Source organism: Arachis hypogaea, chromosome 16 (genome assembly GCF_003086295.3).
Source record: "Arachis hypogaea cultivar Tifrunner chromosome 16, arahy.Tifrunner.gnm2.J5K5, whole genome shotgun sequence".
NCBI classification, from domain to species: domain Eukaryota; kingdom Viridiplantae; phylum Streptophyta; class Magnoliopsida; order Fabales; family Fabaceae; genus Arachis; species Arachis hypogaea.
The window spans coordinates 126,006,029-126,023,594 of NC_092051.1; positions in this window are offsets into that span (position 1 = coordinate 126,006,029).

Genomic DNA, 17,566 nt, shown 5'->3' on the forward strand with positions numbered 1-17,566 from the left:
TTGATAATTGGATTTTTGTGTGGTTTAGAATTCACAAATGAAGTCTCGTTGCAAATATAGTTTCTAAACCAATCAATAATCCTTTCATACAAAAATTTGTTTGTCACAAGTAACAAACTCCTAAAATCTATAAACCGAAGTATTGAACCTTGGGTCATTCTTCCTAGGAATTGCAATAAAGTGTTCTTGTTGTTGGTTATGAGTTTTGTTTGGCGTTTTTGATAAGAGGCATGGAAAGTAAATAGAAATGAAAATAAACTAACAACTAAAGAGGTCTTGGCAAGGTTTGGTGGTCAAGGATCTCTATCCTAATCACTAATCACAACATGAGAATTGGCAAGGACCAACTCCACTAAGTTAACCCCTAACTAATAGTAGAGGAAAGTCAAGTGAGCTATGTCAATCTAAGTCCATAAGTCCTAGTTCTCCACCAAATCAATTAGTGAGATCTAGAGTTAATGGCTCCCAATCGTCAATCACTTGGACATTAGTAACTCAAAAGTTCCTAAGTTACCTTCCCAAGCCAAGAGCATTAAAATTCCAATCTAAAATCCAACCAAGCATTTCATCAAACACTTGGAAGGAACAAAAGAAAAGCATAGTAAAATAGCAAAGAAAGTAAATCTACACTACTCAATTGTAAGGAATTAAACAACAACAAATCAAATCAACAATAAAGGAACATGAATCATAAATTGCATTGAAAGAGAAATAGAAGAACAAAAGTGTATCAACATAAAAGTAGAGAATTACATGACTTAAATGCTAAACTAGAGAGAGAAAAGGTAGAAGAAGAAGAATTGCAAAAGGAAAAGTAAATCAAAGCATGAAATTAACCTAGATCTAAGAATTCCTAATCTAGATCTAACCTACTCCTAATTCTAGAGAGAAGAGAGAGATTCTCTCTCTAGAAACTAACTAAAAGCATATAAAAACTAAAATAAAACTAAACTAATCACTAGCTGTCTCATCCCTCTTCAATCCTTGGGTTAAATAGCATCAGAAATGAGTTGGATTGGGCCCACAAGGCTTTAGAATTCGCTGGCCACGTATTGCTTTAAGTGGATCATATGGAAGCAACGATGCGTGCATGTACAGTGCGCATACGCGTCACCATACGTGTAGCAACTATGGCAAATCTTATATCTTTTCGAAGCCCCGGATGTTAGCTTTCCAACGCAACTAGAACCGCATCATTTAGATCTCTGTAGCTCAAGTTATGGTCGTTTAAGTGCGAAGAGGTCGGCTTGACAGCTTTTGCAATTCCTTCATTTCTTCATGAGTTCTCCATTTTTACATGCTTTTCCTTCATTCCCTTGATCTAATCTTTACCGCCTAAATCTGAAATCACTTAACAAACATATCAAGGCATCTATTGGAATCAAGGTGAATTAAATTTAGCTATTCTAAGTCCTAAAAAGCATGTGTTCACTCTTAAGCACAATTAAAGGAGAATTTATAAAACCATGCTATTTCATTGAATAAATGTGGGTAAAAAGTGATAAAATTCCTTAAATGAAGCATAAGATAAACCCTACAAATGGGGTTTATCAAGCATCAGTTAGAGTCCAACACGAAGACAGGGGAAACACCCCCCCAAAACCGGAAGACGACGAACCAACCCGTTTTCCGAAGAAATAATGAATTTCAAAATGCCTAAGAATATTTTGTTACACTCCCTATAACTCTAACACCATATAAGGGGATCGGAAATCCTAAATTTCATGTCATAAAATTTGAGTCTATGATGTTCCTCAATAGTGACTCTGATCCCATCCTGTGCCGATCTTTTTCAACCTTTTTAGATGGAGTCGCTTTTATTATGGTTTTCTAATTTGCCTGCAGGATCCATAACCAGCTTTGACAAGTTCGCTAAGATGTTCATCAATCACTTCGCAGCATCCAAAATCTATGTGAGAGACTCGGACTACCTTAGCACAATTAAACAAGGGCTGCATGAAAGCCTAAACGACTACATGACACGCTTTACAATAGCAGCTATGGAGATCCCCGACCTTAATCCAGAAGTGCAGTTGCATGCCATTAAGAGCGGTCTCCGACCTGGAAAATTCTAAGAAGCTATAGCTGTGGCAAAACCGAAAACATTAGAGGAGTTCTGGGGCAAAGCTACTGGACAAATCGAAATAGAGGAATTACGTGAAACTCGAAGGAACGAAAGACTACCATCATGGAAGGAAAAAGACAAGCTGTACAGGTCCCATAACAAAGACTCCAAAAAACCTTTTAAACTAACTCCAAAATTTGATACATATACCAGGTTTAACACCAGAAGAGAGGACATCATTAAAGAGATATTGCGCAACAAACTCATAAAGCCACCAAGCAAAGCAGGAACATACAAAAGCAAACACTGCGCATTCCATTGAAAGTTCGGGCACACCATTGATGAATGCGTAGTAGCTAAGGACCTACTGGAGCGGTTAGCAAGACAGGGACTACTGGACAAATACGTTAGCTCCAAAAGTCAGAAAGAGCCAACCAAGGATACAGACAAACCGAGGTACGACTCGGATAACAGAGCAAAAGAAACATGGCGTAGCCTGGTAGAGATCCCTGCCTCCAAAGGAGTCATAAACTACATATCAGGTGGCTTTGCTGGAGGCGGAGACACTAACACAGCCAGGAAAAGGAGTTATCAAACTATGATGGCAATGGAAGGATCTCATCAGAGCCCACCAGTTCCGACCTCAGCCACCCACATCAGTTTCAATACTAATGACTTTAAATTGCAGACACCAAATTTAGACAACCCAGTGGTGATCTCGGTGCGCATGGGAGAACTAACTGTAAAGAAGGTCTTGCTCGATCCAGGGAGCAGAGCTGATGTCTTATTCTACTCCACGTTCAAAAAGATGCAGTTAAGTGACAAGGCACTACAACCATCAGGGGGAGAATTGGCAAGATTCTCAGGTGAAAGAGTCCTTGTATCAGGTTATGTATGGTTAAGAACAACATTGGGATAACCCCCAAACTCCAAATCATACACTAGACATCCAGATATAGATGCACCCAAATGACGAAGATAAGACAGCGTTTGTAACTGACCAAGGTAATTTTTGCTATAAGGTAATGCCTTTCGTACTAAAAAATGCAGGAGCAATTTATTAGAGACTGATGGCAAAATCTTTAAAAGTCAAATCAAATGAAACATCGAAATATACGTCGACGATATGGTGGTCAAGTCTAGTTCAAAGAAACAACACGAAGCCGACCTTCAGGAGATTTTCCAGCAACTCCGAACATACAATATGAGACTAAACCCAGAAAAATGCGTATTTGGCGTACAGAAAGGCAAATTTCTCGGGTTTATGCTCACAAATAGAGGTATAGAAGCTAATCCCGACAAATGTCAAGCAGTTCTAAACATGCAGTCACCAAAAACAATCAAGGAAGTACAACGTCTAACAGGTTGCTTAGCCGCCCTATCCAGATTCTTACCAACAGCAGCCACTAGATCCTACTATTTCTTCAAAACCATGAAGAATTCAGATAAGTTCGTTTGGACAGAAGATTGTGAAAAGGCCTTCTCCAAATTCAAACATATCCTGGGGTCACCACCTATACTTAAGAAACCAGAATAAGGTAAACCACTCTTTATATTCCTTTCAATTTCCACTAACACTATCAATTCTGTACTTGTAACGAAAGCAGGGAAAGAGCAACGCCCGGTGTACTTTGTAAGCAAAGTATTATAAAATGCCGAGACAAGATACATGATGATAGAAAAATTGGCATTCGGTCTAGTAATCACTGCTCAACGGTTGAGGCATTACTTTCAAAGACACCAAATTATAGTTCGGACCGGTCATCCCCTACGAAACATATTATCAAAGCCAGACCTAGCAGGATGATTGACAAAATGGGCGATAGAGCTCTCTAAATTCGACATATCATATCAATCACGAAGATCACCTAAAGCACAAGCATTGGCTAACTTCATCTCAGAATTCACAGAAAAAGAGGATCGAATCAAAACATGGGAATTATACGTAGACAGAGCATCAAATGAAAATGGATGTGGAGCAGGAATCCTCCTAAAAGACAATAATAGAGTCCACTCTGAACAGTCAATAAAGTTTCTTTTCGAAACAACCAATAACCAGGCCGAGTATGAAGCTCTACTGGCAGGCCTAAGGTTAGCCAAGGAAGTAGGGATTTCCAGTTTAAAAGTACAATGTGACTCCCTCTTTATGGTACAACAGGTAAATGGTCATTTTCAGGTACAAAATTCGCTTCTAGAAAAATATTCGAACTCAGTCAAAACCATAATGAAATTTTTTCAAAATTTTGAAATACTGCATATACCCAGAGAACAAAATTGCAGGGCCGATATTTTATCCAAATTAGCTACATATAGGGTAATAGATCAAACAGAAAAATTGAACCATCTTACACTAACGGAATCCAGTTTAGATACAAAATTTGTTTTACGTATGTCACAGGAAGAAGATTGGCGAAGCGCATTTATTTGCTACTTAAAAAGCGGAGAAATACCCAAGGGTGAAAACCCAAGGACATTCAAATACAAAGCAAACCAGCATACCCTATTAGGGGACGACCTATACATGCGAGGTATATCCCGACCTCTTCTGAAATGCCTTGGCCGAGCAAAAAGCAGAAACCTCCATGGACGAGCTACACGATAGGATCTGCGGACACCATACCGGAAGTAAGAGTTTGGCCACAAAAATACTCTGATCAGGATACTTTTGGCCGATGTTAAGAAAAGATTGCAGAAATAAGGTACAAAACTGCGATGCATGTCAGATATGCACACCGTACATCCACAACCCAGCCGAGCTATTACATACCTCAGACGTCAGCTGTTGATTACTTCACAAAATGGATAGAAGCACAGCCTCTTGCAAAAATAACAGTAGAAAAGGTACAAAATTTTATTTGGAAATCAATTATATGTAGATTCGGTTTACCTAGGGAAATTATATCTGATAATGACAGACAATTTACAGATAAAAAGATCGCGTCATATCTAACCGACCTGCATATCTGATGAGCGGATAATTTATATGCTTTTTGGCATTGTTTTTAGGTAGTTTTTAGTATGATTTAGTTAGTTTTTACTATATTTTTATTAGTTTTTATGTAAAATTCACATTTTTGGACTTTACTATGAGTTTGTGTTTTTTTTGTGATTTTAGGTATTTTCTGGCTGAAATTGAGGGACCTGAGCAAAAATCTGATTCAGAGGCTGAAAAAGGAGTGCAGATGCTGTTGGATTCTGACCTCCCTGCACTCAAAATAGATTTTTGGGAGCTACAGAAACCCAATTGGCGCGCTCTCAATTGCGTTGGAAAGTAAACATCCTGGGCTTTCCAGCAATATATAATAGTCCATACTTTGCCAAAGTTTTGATGATGCAAACTGGCATTCAAACGTCAACTTCTTGCTCTATTCTGAAGTTAAACGCCAGAAACAGGTTACAAACCAGAGTTAAACGCCACAAACAGGCTGCAACCTAGCGTTTAACTCCAAGAGAAGCCTCTACACGTGTAAAGCTCAATGCTCAGCCCAAGCACACACTAAGTAGGCCCCGGAAGTGGATTTCTACACTATCTATCTTAGTTTACTCATTTTCTGTAAACCTAGGTCACTAGTTTAGTATAAAAACTACTTTTAGAGACTTACTATGTATCTCATCACATTTTCACATTTTACATTTTATCTCTACGGCATGAGTCTCTAAACTCCATGATTGGGGGTGAGGGGCTCTGCTGTGTCTCGATGAATTAATGCAATTACTTTTATTTTCTATTCAACACGCTTGTTTCTGTTCTAAGATATTCACTCGTACTTAACCATGAAGAATGTGATGATCCGTGACACTCATCATCATTCTCAACCTATGAACGCGTACCTGACAACCACTTACGTTCTATCTGTAATAGTTTGAGTGTATATCTCTTGGGTTCCTGGTTTAGGAGTTTGATTGCCTCTCCTGATAACAAAGCGTTCAAATCCATGAATCCAGAGTCTTCGTTGTAAAAGCTAGAATTAATTGGCAGCATTCCTGAGATCCAGAATGTCTAAACCTTGTCTGTGGTATTCTGAGTAGGATCTGGGAAGGGATGACTGTGACGAGCTTCAAACTCACAAGTATTGGGCGTAGTGACAGACGCAAAAGGATCAATGGATCTTATTCCAACACAAGTGAGAACCGACAGATGATTAGCCATGTACATGGACCTTTTTCACTGAGAGGACGGATGGTAGCCATTGACAACAGTGATCCACCAACATACAGCTTGCCATGGAAGGAGCCTTGCGTGCGTGAAGAAGAAGATGGAAGGAAAGTAGAGACTCAGAAGACAAAGCATCTCCAAAACCTCAATCTGTTCTCAATTACTGCATAACAAGTATTTATTTGATGCTCTTTTACTTTTTACTATTGAAATTAAGAATTATCATTGATTTTCTGACTAAGAATTACAAGACAACTATAGCTTGCTTCAAGTCGGCAATCTCCGTGGGATCGACCCTTACTCACGTAAGGTATTACTTGGACGACCCAGTGCACTTGCTGGTTAGTGGCACCGGAGTTATGAAAAGTGCGATTAACAATTTCGTGCACCTAGTTTTTGGCGCCGTTGCCAGGGATTGTTCGAGTTTGGACAATTGACGGTTTATTTTGTTGCTTAGATTAGGAAAAATTGACCTTTTTTTAGTTTAGAATCACAAAAAATTTGCATCTTCTGTTATTGTTTTTGGTTAAAGTTCTAAAATCCTTATTTTCTTTTTCTAAAATATTTTTTGAAAATTTTTATAAACTAATAATTGAGTTTTTCTGCTTGAGTTTAGTTTCATATTTTAAGTTTGGTGTCAATTGCATAATTTTATTTTTCTTTCAATTTTTTTCGAATTATTAATGCTTAGAATATAAAAATTTTTAAGTTTGGTGTCCTTTGTATTTCTGTTTTCTTAAAAATTTTTCAAAAGTTGTTCTTAGCGTTCATTGTGATATTCAAAGTTCTCCCGTTTGTTTCCTTTATTTTGATCTAAGAATTTAAGTTTGGTGTCATTTTTACTATTTTTCTCTTTCTTCATTAAATTCAAAAATATCTTTTCTCTTTATTTTAATTAATTTTCGAATTTTCCTTTAAAAAATTCATATTTTTATTTTAAAACTTTCTATTCTATCTTATCTTAGTTTTGAAATTTAAAAATTCAAAATCTTTTTCAAAAATCATATCCAAAGTTTTTCAAATCTTCTTAATTAAGTAATTATCTTAGTTTTCGAAATTTATATTTTAATTTCTAATTATTTTATTTTATTTTATTATTTTTATTTAATTTTAATTATTCGATTTGTTCTACTTAAATAGAATAAAAACAAAAATATATTTTATTTGCAATTCATATCAATTCCCTTTTATCCATCATGGACCTAAAGGAAAATGAATAGTCCAGAAGGACTCTGGGGTCATATGCTAACCCCATTACTGCTGCATATGGGAGCAGCATCTGTATATCTCCCATCAGAGCAAGCAATTTTGAGCTAAATCCTCAGCTCATTGTCATGGTGTAGCAAAATTGCCAGTATTCCGATCTTCTACAGGAAGAACCTACTGAGTTTCTGGCACAGTTCTTGCAAATTGCTGACACAGTACGTGACAAGGAAGTAGATCAGGATGTCTATAGATTATTATTGTTTCCATTTGCTGTAAAAGATCAAGCTAAGAGGTGGTTAAATAACCAACCTACAGCAAGCATAAGAACATGGAAACAGTTATCAGACAAATTCCTGAATCAATATTTTCCTCCAAAAAGGATGACACAGCTAAGGCTGGACATCCAAGACTTTAAACAAGAGGATGATGAATCCCTTTATAACGCCTGGGAGAGGTACAGAGGGATGCTAAGGAAATGCCCCTCTGAAATATTTTCAGAGTGGGTGCAGTTAGACATCTTCTTCTACGGGCTTACAGAAAAAGTTCAGGTATCTCTAGACCACTCAGTGGATCTATACACATGAGAAAGACTATTGAAGAGGCTCAAGAGCTTATCGATATAGTTGGTAGAAATTAGCATCTGTACATAAGTAATGAGTCTTCCATGAAAGAAGAAGCTAAGGCAGTATCAACTGACTTTAGTCCTCAGGAACAAGTTGCTGAACTCAATCAGCAACTATCTTCTATAACAAAGTAGTTAGCAGAATTTAAGAAGATGCTACAAGAAACCAAAAATGCTAACAAGGATATGGAATCACAATTGAATCAGAAAAAATAGCAGTTATCAAAATAGATAACAGAGGAGTGCCAAGCAGTTCAATTAAGAAGTGGAAAAACATTAAATACCTCAACTCAAAGCAGCAAAAAGCCAAGAAAAGAACAGCTGACAGAGGATGAGCAACCTGCTACCCAAAATCCCTCTAAGGACAGTAAGAGCCCAGAGAGGAATAAGTCTGGTGTTCAAATGCCAGAAAATGGTGAGAAACTGGCGCTAAACGCCCAATCCATGTCCAGTTCTGGCGTTCAAACGCCAGTGAAGGATCAGACACCTGCAAGTGCTGATAATAACTCCCTCAAGAAGGCTTCTCAACCTGCCTCTGTAGGAAATAAACCTACAGCAACTAAGGTTGAAGAATATAAAGCTAAAATGCCTTATCCTCAGAAACTCCGCCAAGCGGAACAGGATAAACAATTTCCTGCTTTGCAGACTATCTCAGGACTCTTGAAATAAAGATTCCGTTTGCAGAGGCACTTGAGCAATCTTATGCTAAGTTCATGAAAGAGATCTTAAGTCATAAGAAGGATTGGAGAGAAACAGAAAAAGTTTTTTTCACTGAAGAATGCAGTGCAGTCATTCTAACAAGCTTACCAGAAAAGCTTAAGGATCCCAGAAGCTTTATGATACCATGCACATTAGAGGGTACTTGTACCAAGACAACTCTATGTGACCTTGGGGCAAGTATCAATCTAATCCCTGCATCCACTATCAGAAAGTTTGGCTTGACTGAAGAGGTCAAACCAACCCGGATATGTCTTCAACTTGCTGATGGCTCCATTAAATATCCATCAGGCATAATTGAGGACATGATTGTCAAGGTTGGGCCATTTTCCTTTCCCACTGACTTTGTAGGAAGAGCACAAGAGTGCAACTCTCATTCTAGGAAGACCTTTCCTAGCAACTGGACGAACCCTCATTGATGTCCAAAAAGGGAAAGTGACCTTGAGAGTCAATGAGGATGAGTTCAGGCTGAATGTTGTTGAGGCAATGAAGCATCCAGACACATCAAAAGACTGCATGAGTGTTGATATTATTGATTCCCTGGTAGAGGAGATCAACATGACTGAGAGTCTCGAATCAGAGCTAGAAGACATCTTTAAAGATGTTCAGCCTGATCTAGAGGAATCAGAGGAAATAAAAGAGCCTCTGAAAATTCTTTAGGAAATGGAGAAACCTCCTAAACTCGAGCTCAAACCACTACCACCATCCCTAAATATGCATTTCTAGGAGAAGGTGACACTTTTCCGGTGATCATAAGCTCTGCTTTAAATCCACAGGAAGAGAAAGCACTACTTCAAGTGCTAAGGACACACAAGACAGCTCTTGGGTAGTCCATAAGTGATCTTAAGGGTATCATCCTAGCAAGATACATGCACAAGATCCTATTGGAGGATGATGCTAAGCCAGTGGTTCAACCACAGAGGCGGCTAAATCCAGCCATGAAGGAGGTGGTGCAGAAAGAGGTCACCAAGTTACTGGAGGCTGAGATTATTTATCCTATTTCTGATAGCCCCTGGGTGAGCCCTGTCCAAGTTGTCCCCAAGAAGGGAGGCATGACAGTGGTTCATAATGAAAAGAATGAACTGGTTCCTACAAGAACAGTTACAGGGTGGCGTATATGTATTGATTACAGAAAGCTCAATATAGCCACTAGGAAGGATCACTTTCCTTTACCATTCATAGACCAGATGCTAGAGAGACTAGCAGGTCATGAATATTACTGCTTTTTGGATGGCTATTCAGGTTATAACCAAATTGCAGTAGATCCTCAGGACCAAGAGAAAATAGCATTCACATGTCCTTCTGGAGTGTTTGCCTACAGAAGGATGCCTTTTGGTCTGTGCAATGCACCTGTAACCTTTCAGAGGTGCATGCTCTCTATCTTCTCTGATATGGTAGAGAAATTTCTGGAAGTCTTCATGGATGACTTTTCAGTATTTGGAGACTCATTCAGCTCTTGCCTTGACCATTTAGCACTTGTTCTGAAACGATGCCAAGAGACTAACCTAGTTTTAAACTGGAAAAAATGTCACTTTATGGTGACTGAAGGAATTGTCCTTGGGCATAAAATTTCAAATAAGGGAATAGAGGTGGATCAAGCTAAAGTGGAAGTAATTGAAAAATTACCACCACCTGCCAATGTTAAGGCAATCAGAAGCTTTCTGGGGCATACGGGATTCTATAGGAGGTTTATAAAGGATTTTTCAAAAATTTCAAAACCTCTAAGTAATCTGCTAGCTGCTGACACGCCATTTGTGTTTGACAGAGAGTGTCTGCAGGCATTTGAAACTCTGAAAGCTAAGCTAGTCACAGCACCAGTTATTTCTGCACCAGACTGGACATTACCATTCGAACTAATGTGTGATGCTAGTGACAATGCCATTGGTGCAGTACTGAGACAGAGGCATAACAAGCTTCTGCATGTCATTTATTATGCTAGCCGTGTTTTAAATGATGCACAGAAAAATTACACAACCACAGAAAAAGAGCTGCTTGTAGTGGTTTATGCCATTGACAAGTTTAGATCATACTTAGTAGGATCAAAAGTGATTGTGTACACTGACCATGCTGCTCTTAAATATCTACTTACAAAGCAGGATTCAAAACCCAGGCTCATAAGATGGGTGTTGCTTCTGCAAGAGTTTGATATAGAAATAAGAGACAGAAAAGGGACAGAGAATCAAGTGGCTGATCATCTGTCCCGGATAGAACCAGTAGAAGGGGCGTCCTCCCCCTCTTTTGAGATCTCTGAAACTTTTTTGGATGAGCAATTGTTTGCCATTCAGGAAACACCATGGTTTGTAGACATTGCAAACTATAAAGCTGTAAGATTCATACCCAAAGAGTACAGCAGGCAGCAAATAAAGAAATTGATTTCTGATGCAAAGTACTACTTATGGGATGAACCATATCTCTTTAAGAGATGTGCAGACAGAATAACCCATAGATGTGTGCCCAAGGAAAAGGCACAGAAGATCTTATGGCATTGCCATGGATCACAATATGGAGGCCATTTCGGAGGTGAGCGAACAGCTACCAAGGTTCTCCAATGTGGCTTCTACTGGCCTACTCTCTATAGAGACTCCCGAGAGTTCGTACGTAACTGTGACAGTTGCCAGAGAGCTGGTAATCTGCCTCATGGTTACGCCATGCCTCAACAAGGGATCTTGGAGATTGAGTTGTTTGATGTATGGGGTATTGACTTCATGGGGCCTTTCCCACCATCATACTCAAACACGTATATTCTGGTGGCAGTAGACTATGTATTTAAATGGGTAGAGACAATTGCAACACCCACTAATGATACTAAAACAGTGCTAAAGTTCCTCCAGAAACATATCTTCAGCAGGTTTGGTGTCCCTAGAGTACTAATCAGTGATGGAGGCACTCATTTCTGCAATAAACAGTTTTACTCTGCTATGGTCCGATATGGAATTAGCCACAAAGTAGCAACTCCATATCATCCACAGACAAATGGGTAAGCTGAAGTCTCTAATAGAGAACTAAAAAGAATCCTGGAACGGACTGTAATCGCCCGTAGAAGGGATTGGGCAAAAAGCTTGGATGATGCTCTGTGGGCATATAGAACAGCATTCAAGACTCCTATAGGAACCTCTCCATACCAGATTGTGTATGGTAAGGCCTGTCATCTGCCAGTGGAATTGGAGCATAAGGCCTACTGGGCAACCAGATTCCTAAACCTGGATGCTAAGTTAGCTGGAGAGAAGAGATTACTCCAGTTAAATGAGCTAGAGGAATTCAGACTCAATGCTTTCGAAAATGCAAAAATTTACAAGGAGAAAGCAAAAAGGTGGCATGATCAGAAACTGTCATCCAGAGTCTTTGAACCAGGACAAAAGGTTCTGCTGTTTAACTCTAGGCTCAGATTATTCCCCGGGAAACTGAAATCCCGGTGGAGGGGACCATATGTGATTACAAGTATGTCACCATATGGCTATGTGGAGCTTCAAGACATTTATTCTAATAAAAAGTTCATTGTTAATGGACAAAGAGTCAAGCATTATCTTGAAGGCAATGTTAAGCAAGAATGCTCAAAGTTGAGACTAGATTAAAAGCTCAGTAAGGTCCAGCTAAAGACAATAAAGAAGCGCTTGCTGGGAGGCAACCCAATTTTTACTTATTTATGTTAATTTTCTGTTTTCCATTTTTATTTTCTATTTTCTTTAGGATGATGATCATGTGGAGTCACAAAAATCAAAGCAAAATAAAAACAGCATTAAAAATAGCTCACCCTGGAGGAAGAGCTTACTGGCGTTTAAACGCCAGAAACAAGCTACAGTCTGGCGTTTAACGCCAGAAACAAGCACCAACTTGGCGTTAAACGCCAATAAAGGGAGAAAATCTAGCGTTAAACGCCAGAAACAAGCAGCAACCTGGCGTTTAACGCCAGGATTGCACTCTATGGGCGTTTTGCACGCCTAAATGGAGCAGGGATGATAAGTCCTTGACCCCTCAGGATCTGTGGACCCCACAGGATCCCCACCTACCCCACCTCTCTCTCTCTCTCTTTCTCTCTCTCTCTCCTACCTTTTTATAACACTCTTTCCCAAATACCCTTCACCAATCACCTCCCTCTACCCCTATATAAACCCCTTACCACTCCTTCATTTTCACACATTACAACCACTACTTCTACCCCTTGGCCGAACCATATATCTCCCTCCATCTCCTCCATTTTCTTCTTCTTCTACTACTTTCTTTCTTCTTTTGCTCGAGGACGAGCAAACCTTTTAAGTTTGGTGTGGTAAAGGCATTGCTTTTTATTTTTCCATAACCATTAATGGCACCAAAGGCCAGAGAAACCTCTAGAAAGAGGAAAGGGAAGACAATTGCTTCCACATCCGAGTCATGGAAGATGGAGAGATTCATCTCACAAGCCCATCACTAAGAAAATGATGGACCAAATAAGAGAGCCCACTCATGGACCTCAACAAGAGCATGAAGAAATTCTTCATCATGAAATTCCTGAGATGCCTCAAGGGATATACTTTCCTCCACAAAACTATTGGGAGAAAATTAACACCTCCCTAGGAGAATTGAGTTCCAACATGGGACAACTAAGGATGGAGCACCAAGAGCATTCTATCCTCCTCCATGAAATTAGAGAAGATCAAAGAGCTATGAGGAAGGAGCAACAAAGGCAAGGAAGAGACATTGAGGAGCTAAAGCACTCCATAAGATCTTCAAGAGGAAGAACTTGCCGCCATCACTAAGGTGGACCTGTTCTTTAATTTCCTTGTTCTTTATTTTCCTGTTTTTCGTTTACTATGCTCTGTTTATTCATGTTTGTGTCTTTATTACATGATCATTAGTGTTCAAGTGTCTATGTCTTAAAGCTATGAATGTCCTATGAATCCATCACCTTTCTTAAATGAAAAATGCTTTAATTACAAAAGAACAAGAAGTACATGAATTTCGAATTCATCCTTGAGATTAGTTTAATTATTTTGATGTGGTGACAATACTTTTTGCTTTCTGAATGAATGCTTGAACAGTGCATATGTCTTTTGAATTTGTTGTTTATGAATGTTAAAATTGTTGGCTCTTGAAAGAATAACAAAAAAGGAGAAATGTTATTGATAATCTAAAAAATCATAAAATTGATTCTTGAAGGAAGAAAAAGCAGTGAAGAACAAAGCCTGTGAACAAAAAAATAAAAAAAAATAAAAGAAAGAAAAAGGAAAAGCAAGCAGAAAAAGCCAATAGCTCTTTAAACCAAAAGGCAAGGGTAATAAAAAGGATCCAAGGCTTTGAGCATTAATGGATAGGAGGGCCCAAAGGAATAAAATCCTGGCCTAAGCAGCTAAACCAAGCTGTCCCTAACCATGTGCTTGTGGCGTGAAGGTGTCAAGTGAAAAGCTTGAGACTGAGCGGTTAAAGTCGTGATCCAAAGCAAAAAGAGTGTGCTTAAGAACCCTGGACACCTCTAATTGGGGACTCTAGCAAAGCTGAGTCACAATCTGAAAAGGTTCACCCAGTTATGTGTCTGTGGCATTTAGTATCCGGTGGTAATACTGGAAAACAAAGTGGTTAGGGCCACGGCCAAGACTCATAAAGTAGCTGTGTTCAAGAATCAACATACTGAACTAGGAGAATCAATAACACTATCTGAATTCTGAGTTCCTATAGATGCCAACCATTCTGAACTTCAAAGGATAAAGTGAGATGCCAAAACTGTTCAAAGGCAAAAAGCTACTAGTCCCGCTCATCTAATTGGAGCTAAGTTTCATTGATATTTTGGAATTTATAGTATATTCTCTTCTTTTTATCCTATTTTATTTTCAGTTGCTTGGGGACAAGCAACAATTTAAGTTTGGTGTTGTGATGAGTGGATAATTTATACGCTTTTTGGCATTGTTTTTAGGTAGTTTTTAGTATGATTAGTTAGTTTTTACTATGTTTTTATTAGTTTTTATGCAAAATTCACATTTCTGAACTTTACTATGAGTTTGTGTGTTTTTCTGTGATTTCAGGTATTTTCTGGCTGAAATTGAGGGACCTGAGCAAAAACCTGATTCAGAGGCTGAAAAAGGACTGCAGATGCTGTTGGATTCTGACCTCCCTGCACTCGAAATGGATTTTCGGGAGCTACAGAAACCCAATTGACGCGCTCTCAATTGCGTTGGAAAGTAAACATCCAGGGCTTTCCAGCAATATATAATAGTCCATACTTTGCCCAAGTTTTGATGACGCAAACTGGCGTTCAAACGCCAACTTCTTGCCCTATTCTGAAGTTAAACGCCAGAAACAGGTTACAAACCAGAGTTAAATGCCACAAACAGGCTGCAACCTAGCGTTTAACTCCAAGAGAAGCCTCTACATGTGTAAAGCTCAATGCTCAGTCCAAGCACACACTAAGTGGGCCCCGAAAGTGGATTTCTACACTATCTATCTTAGTTTACTCATTTTCTGTAAACCTAGGTCACTAGTTTAGTATAAAAACTACTTTTAGAGACTTACTATGTATCTCATGACATTTTCACATTTTACATTGTATCTCTACGGCATGAGTCTCTAAACTCCATGATTGGGGGTGAGGGGCTCTGCTGTGTCTCGATGAATTAATGCAATTACTTCTATTTTCTATTCAACACGCTTATTTCTGTTCTAAGATATTCACTCGTACTTAACCATGAAGAATGTGATGATCCGTGACACTCATCATCATTCTCAACCTATGAACGCGTACCTGACAACCACTTACGTTCTATCTGTAATAGCTTGAGTGTATATCTCTTGGGTTCCTGGTTTAGGAGTTTGATTGCCTCTCCTGACAATAGAGCGTTCAAATCCATGAATCCAGAGTCTTCGTGGTAAAAGCTAGAATCAATTGGCAGCATTCCTGAGATCCAGAACGTCTAAACCTTGTCTGTGGTATTCTGAGTAGGATCTGGGAAGGGATGACTGTGACGAGCTTCAAACTCACAAGTATTGGGCGTAGTGACAAATGCAAAAGGATCAATGGATCTTATTATAACACAAGTGAGAACCGACAGATGATTAGCCATGTACATCGACCTTTTTCACTGAGAGGACGGATGGTAGCCATTGACAACGGTGATCCACCAACATACAGCTTGCCATGGAAGGAGCCTTGCGTGCGTGAAGAAGAAGATGGAAGGAAAGCAGAGACTCAGAAGATAAAGCATCTCCAAAACCTCAATCTGTTCTCAATTACTGCATAACAAGTATTTATTTGATGCTCTTTTACTTTTTACTATTGAAATTAAGAATTATCATTGATTTCCTGACTAAGAATTACAAGATAACCATAGCTTGCTTCAAGCCGGCAATCTCCGTGGGATCGATCCTTACTCACGTAAGGTATTACTTGGACGACCCAGTGCACTTGCTGGTTAGTGGCACCAGAGTTGTGAAAAGTGTGATTCACAATTCCGTGCACCAATATCAAACATCGTTTTTCCTCCGTCAAATACCCACAAACCAATGGGATTGCGGAGGCAGCTAACAAGGTTATCTTGCAGGCCTTAAAAAAGAAATTGACAGATGCTAAGAGACGATGGGCCGAGCTTATACCGGAAGTGTTGTGGATTTATAACACAACACCCCACACAACAACAAATGAAATCCCATTCCAACTAGTCTATGGTGCAGACTGTATGATACCCATCGAGATCAGCCAAAGGTCCAATCGGACCGAATACTTTGATGAACAGGGCAACTCGGAAACCAGATCAACCGAGCCTGACCTAATAAGCGAAGAACGAAGCCTCATAGAACTAAGGCAGCAAGCCATGCATGTAGCAATGCGAAAGCAATACAACAAAAAGGTGAAACCAAGAACCTTACAAGAAGTAGACTTGGTCCTACGACAAATGGAAGAAGTCCGGAAACCACCAGGACAGGGAAAGCAAGCTACTAATTGGGAACGCCCCTTCCGCATCTCCAAAGTCATCGGAAAGGAGTATACTCTCTCGAAACACTAGAAGGAACAGCTCTTCCTAACACTTGGAATTTTTCATCTTTAAAAATCTATTACAGTTGAATTCCTATGTACATATGAAATGGTCAGGTACTCTTTTTCCTGATCACGAGGTTTATCCCTAAGGAGGGTTTTACTCGAACAGGTTTTAACGAGGCCGACCACTTCATACCTTCCTCGATAGACTGATTTGTATACTAATAAAATTCATCACACCCTGCTCCACTATCTATACTAACTGTATATCGTCAAACCGACAAAACAACTACGGAAATTGCATCCATCTTACTAATAATGAAACCGACCGCATAGGTCAAAAACGCCAAATTCAAAAATCATCATCAAATAAGGGACGAACAAAGTCGTTCCAAACTATAAACATACTATGCATATAGATGAAAAGAGCTTCCAATAAAAACTAAAAAGTTCCCGATCTGGGATCCTTGTCCAAACTATTTGTAGAGATAAAGTAGCATCTATTATCTAACTAGCAAACCAAAGCTAGAGTCAACATCCATCCACATGCAGTTTATAAAGTATCATAGCAGTTAAATCCGACACCAAAATTTTCATGCAAAACAAGTTCAAAATATTCCGAAACAACTCGAAAAAACAACCTTAAAATAAACACAACTAAAGTACACACATTTTTTAAGAAGGAGGAGGAACGCTTTTAGCCTGCTCCTCGCCAGCTTCATCATTCGCAAGTTCCCCATTCACAACAACTTTGGTCACATTGAGTCTCCTCACATCAAAGTTCGGAGAAAACAATGTGACCTGGCTGACGGCACGTTGAAAACCAGCTGCAAACATATCCATCTTCTCCTCCTCAAGCTT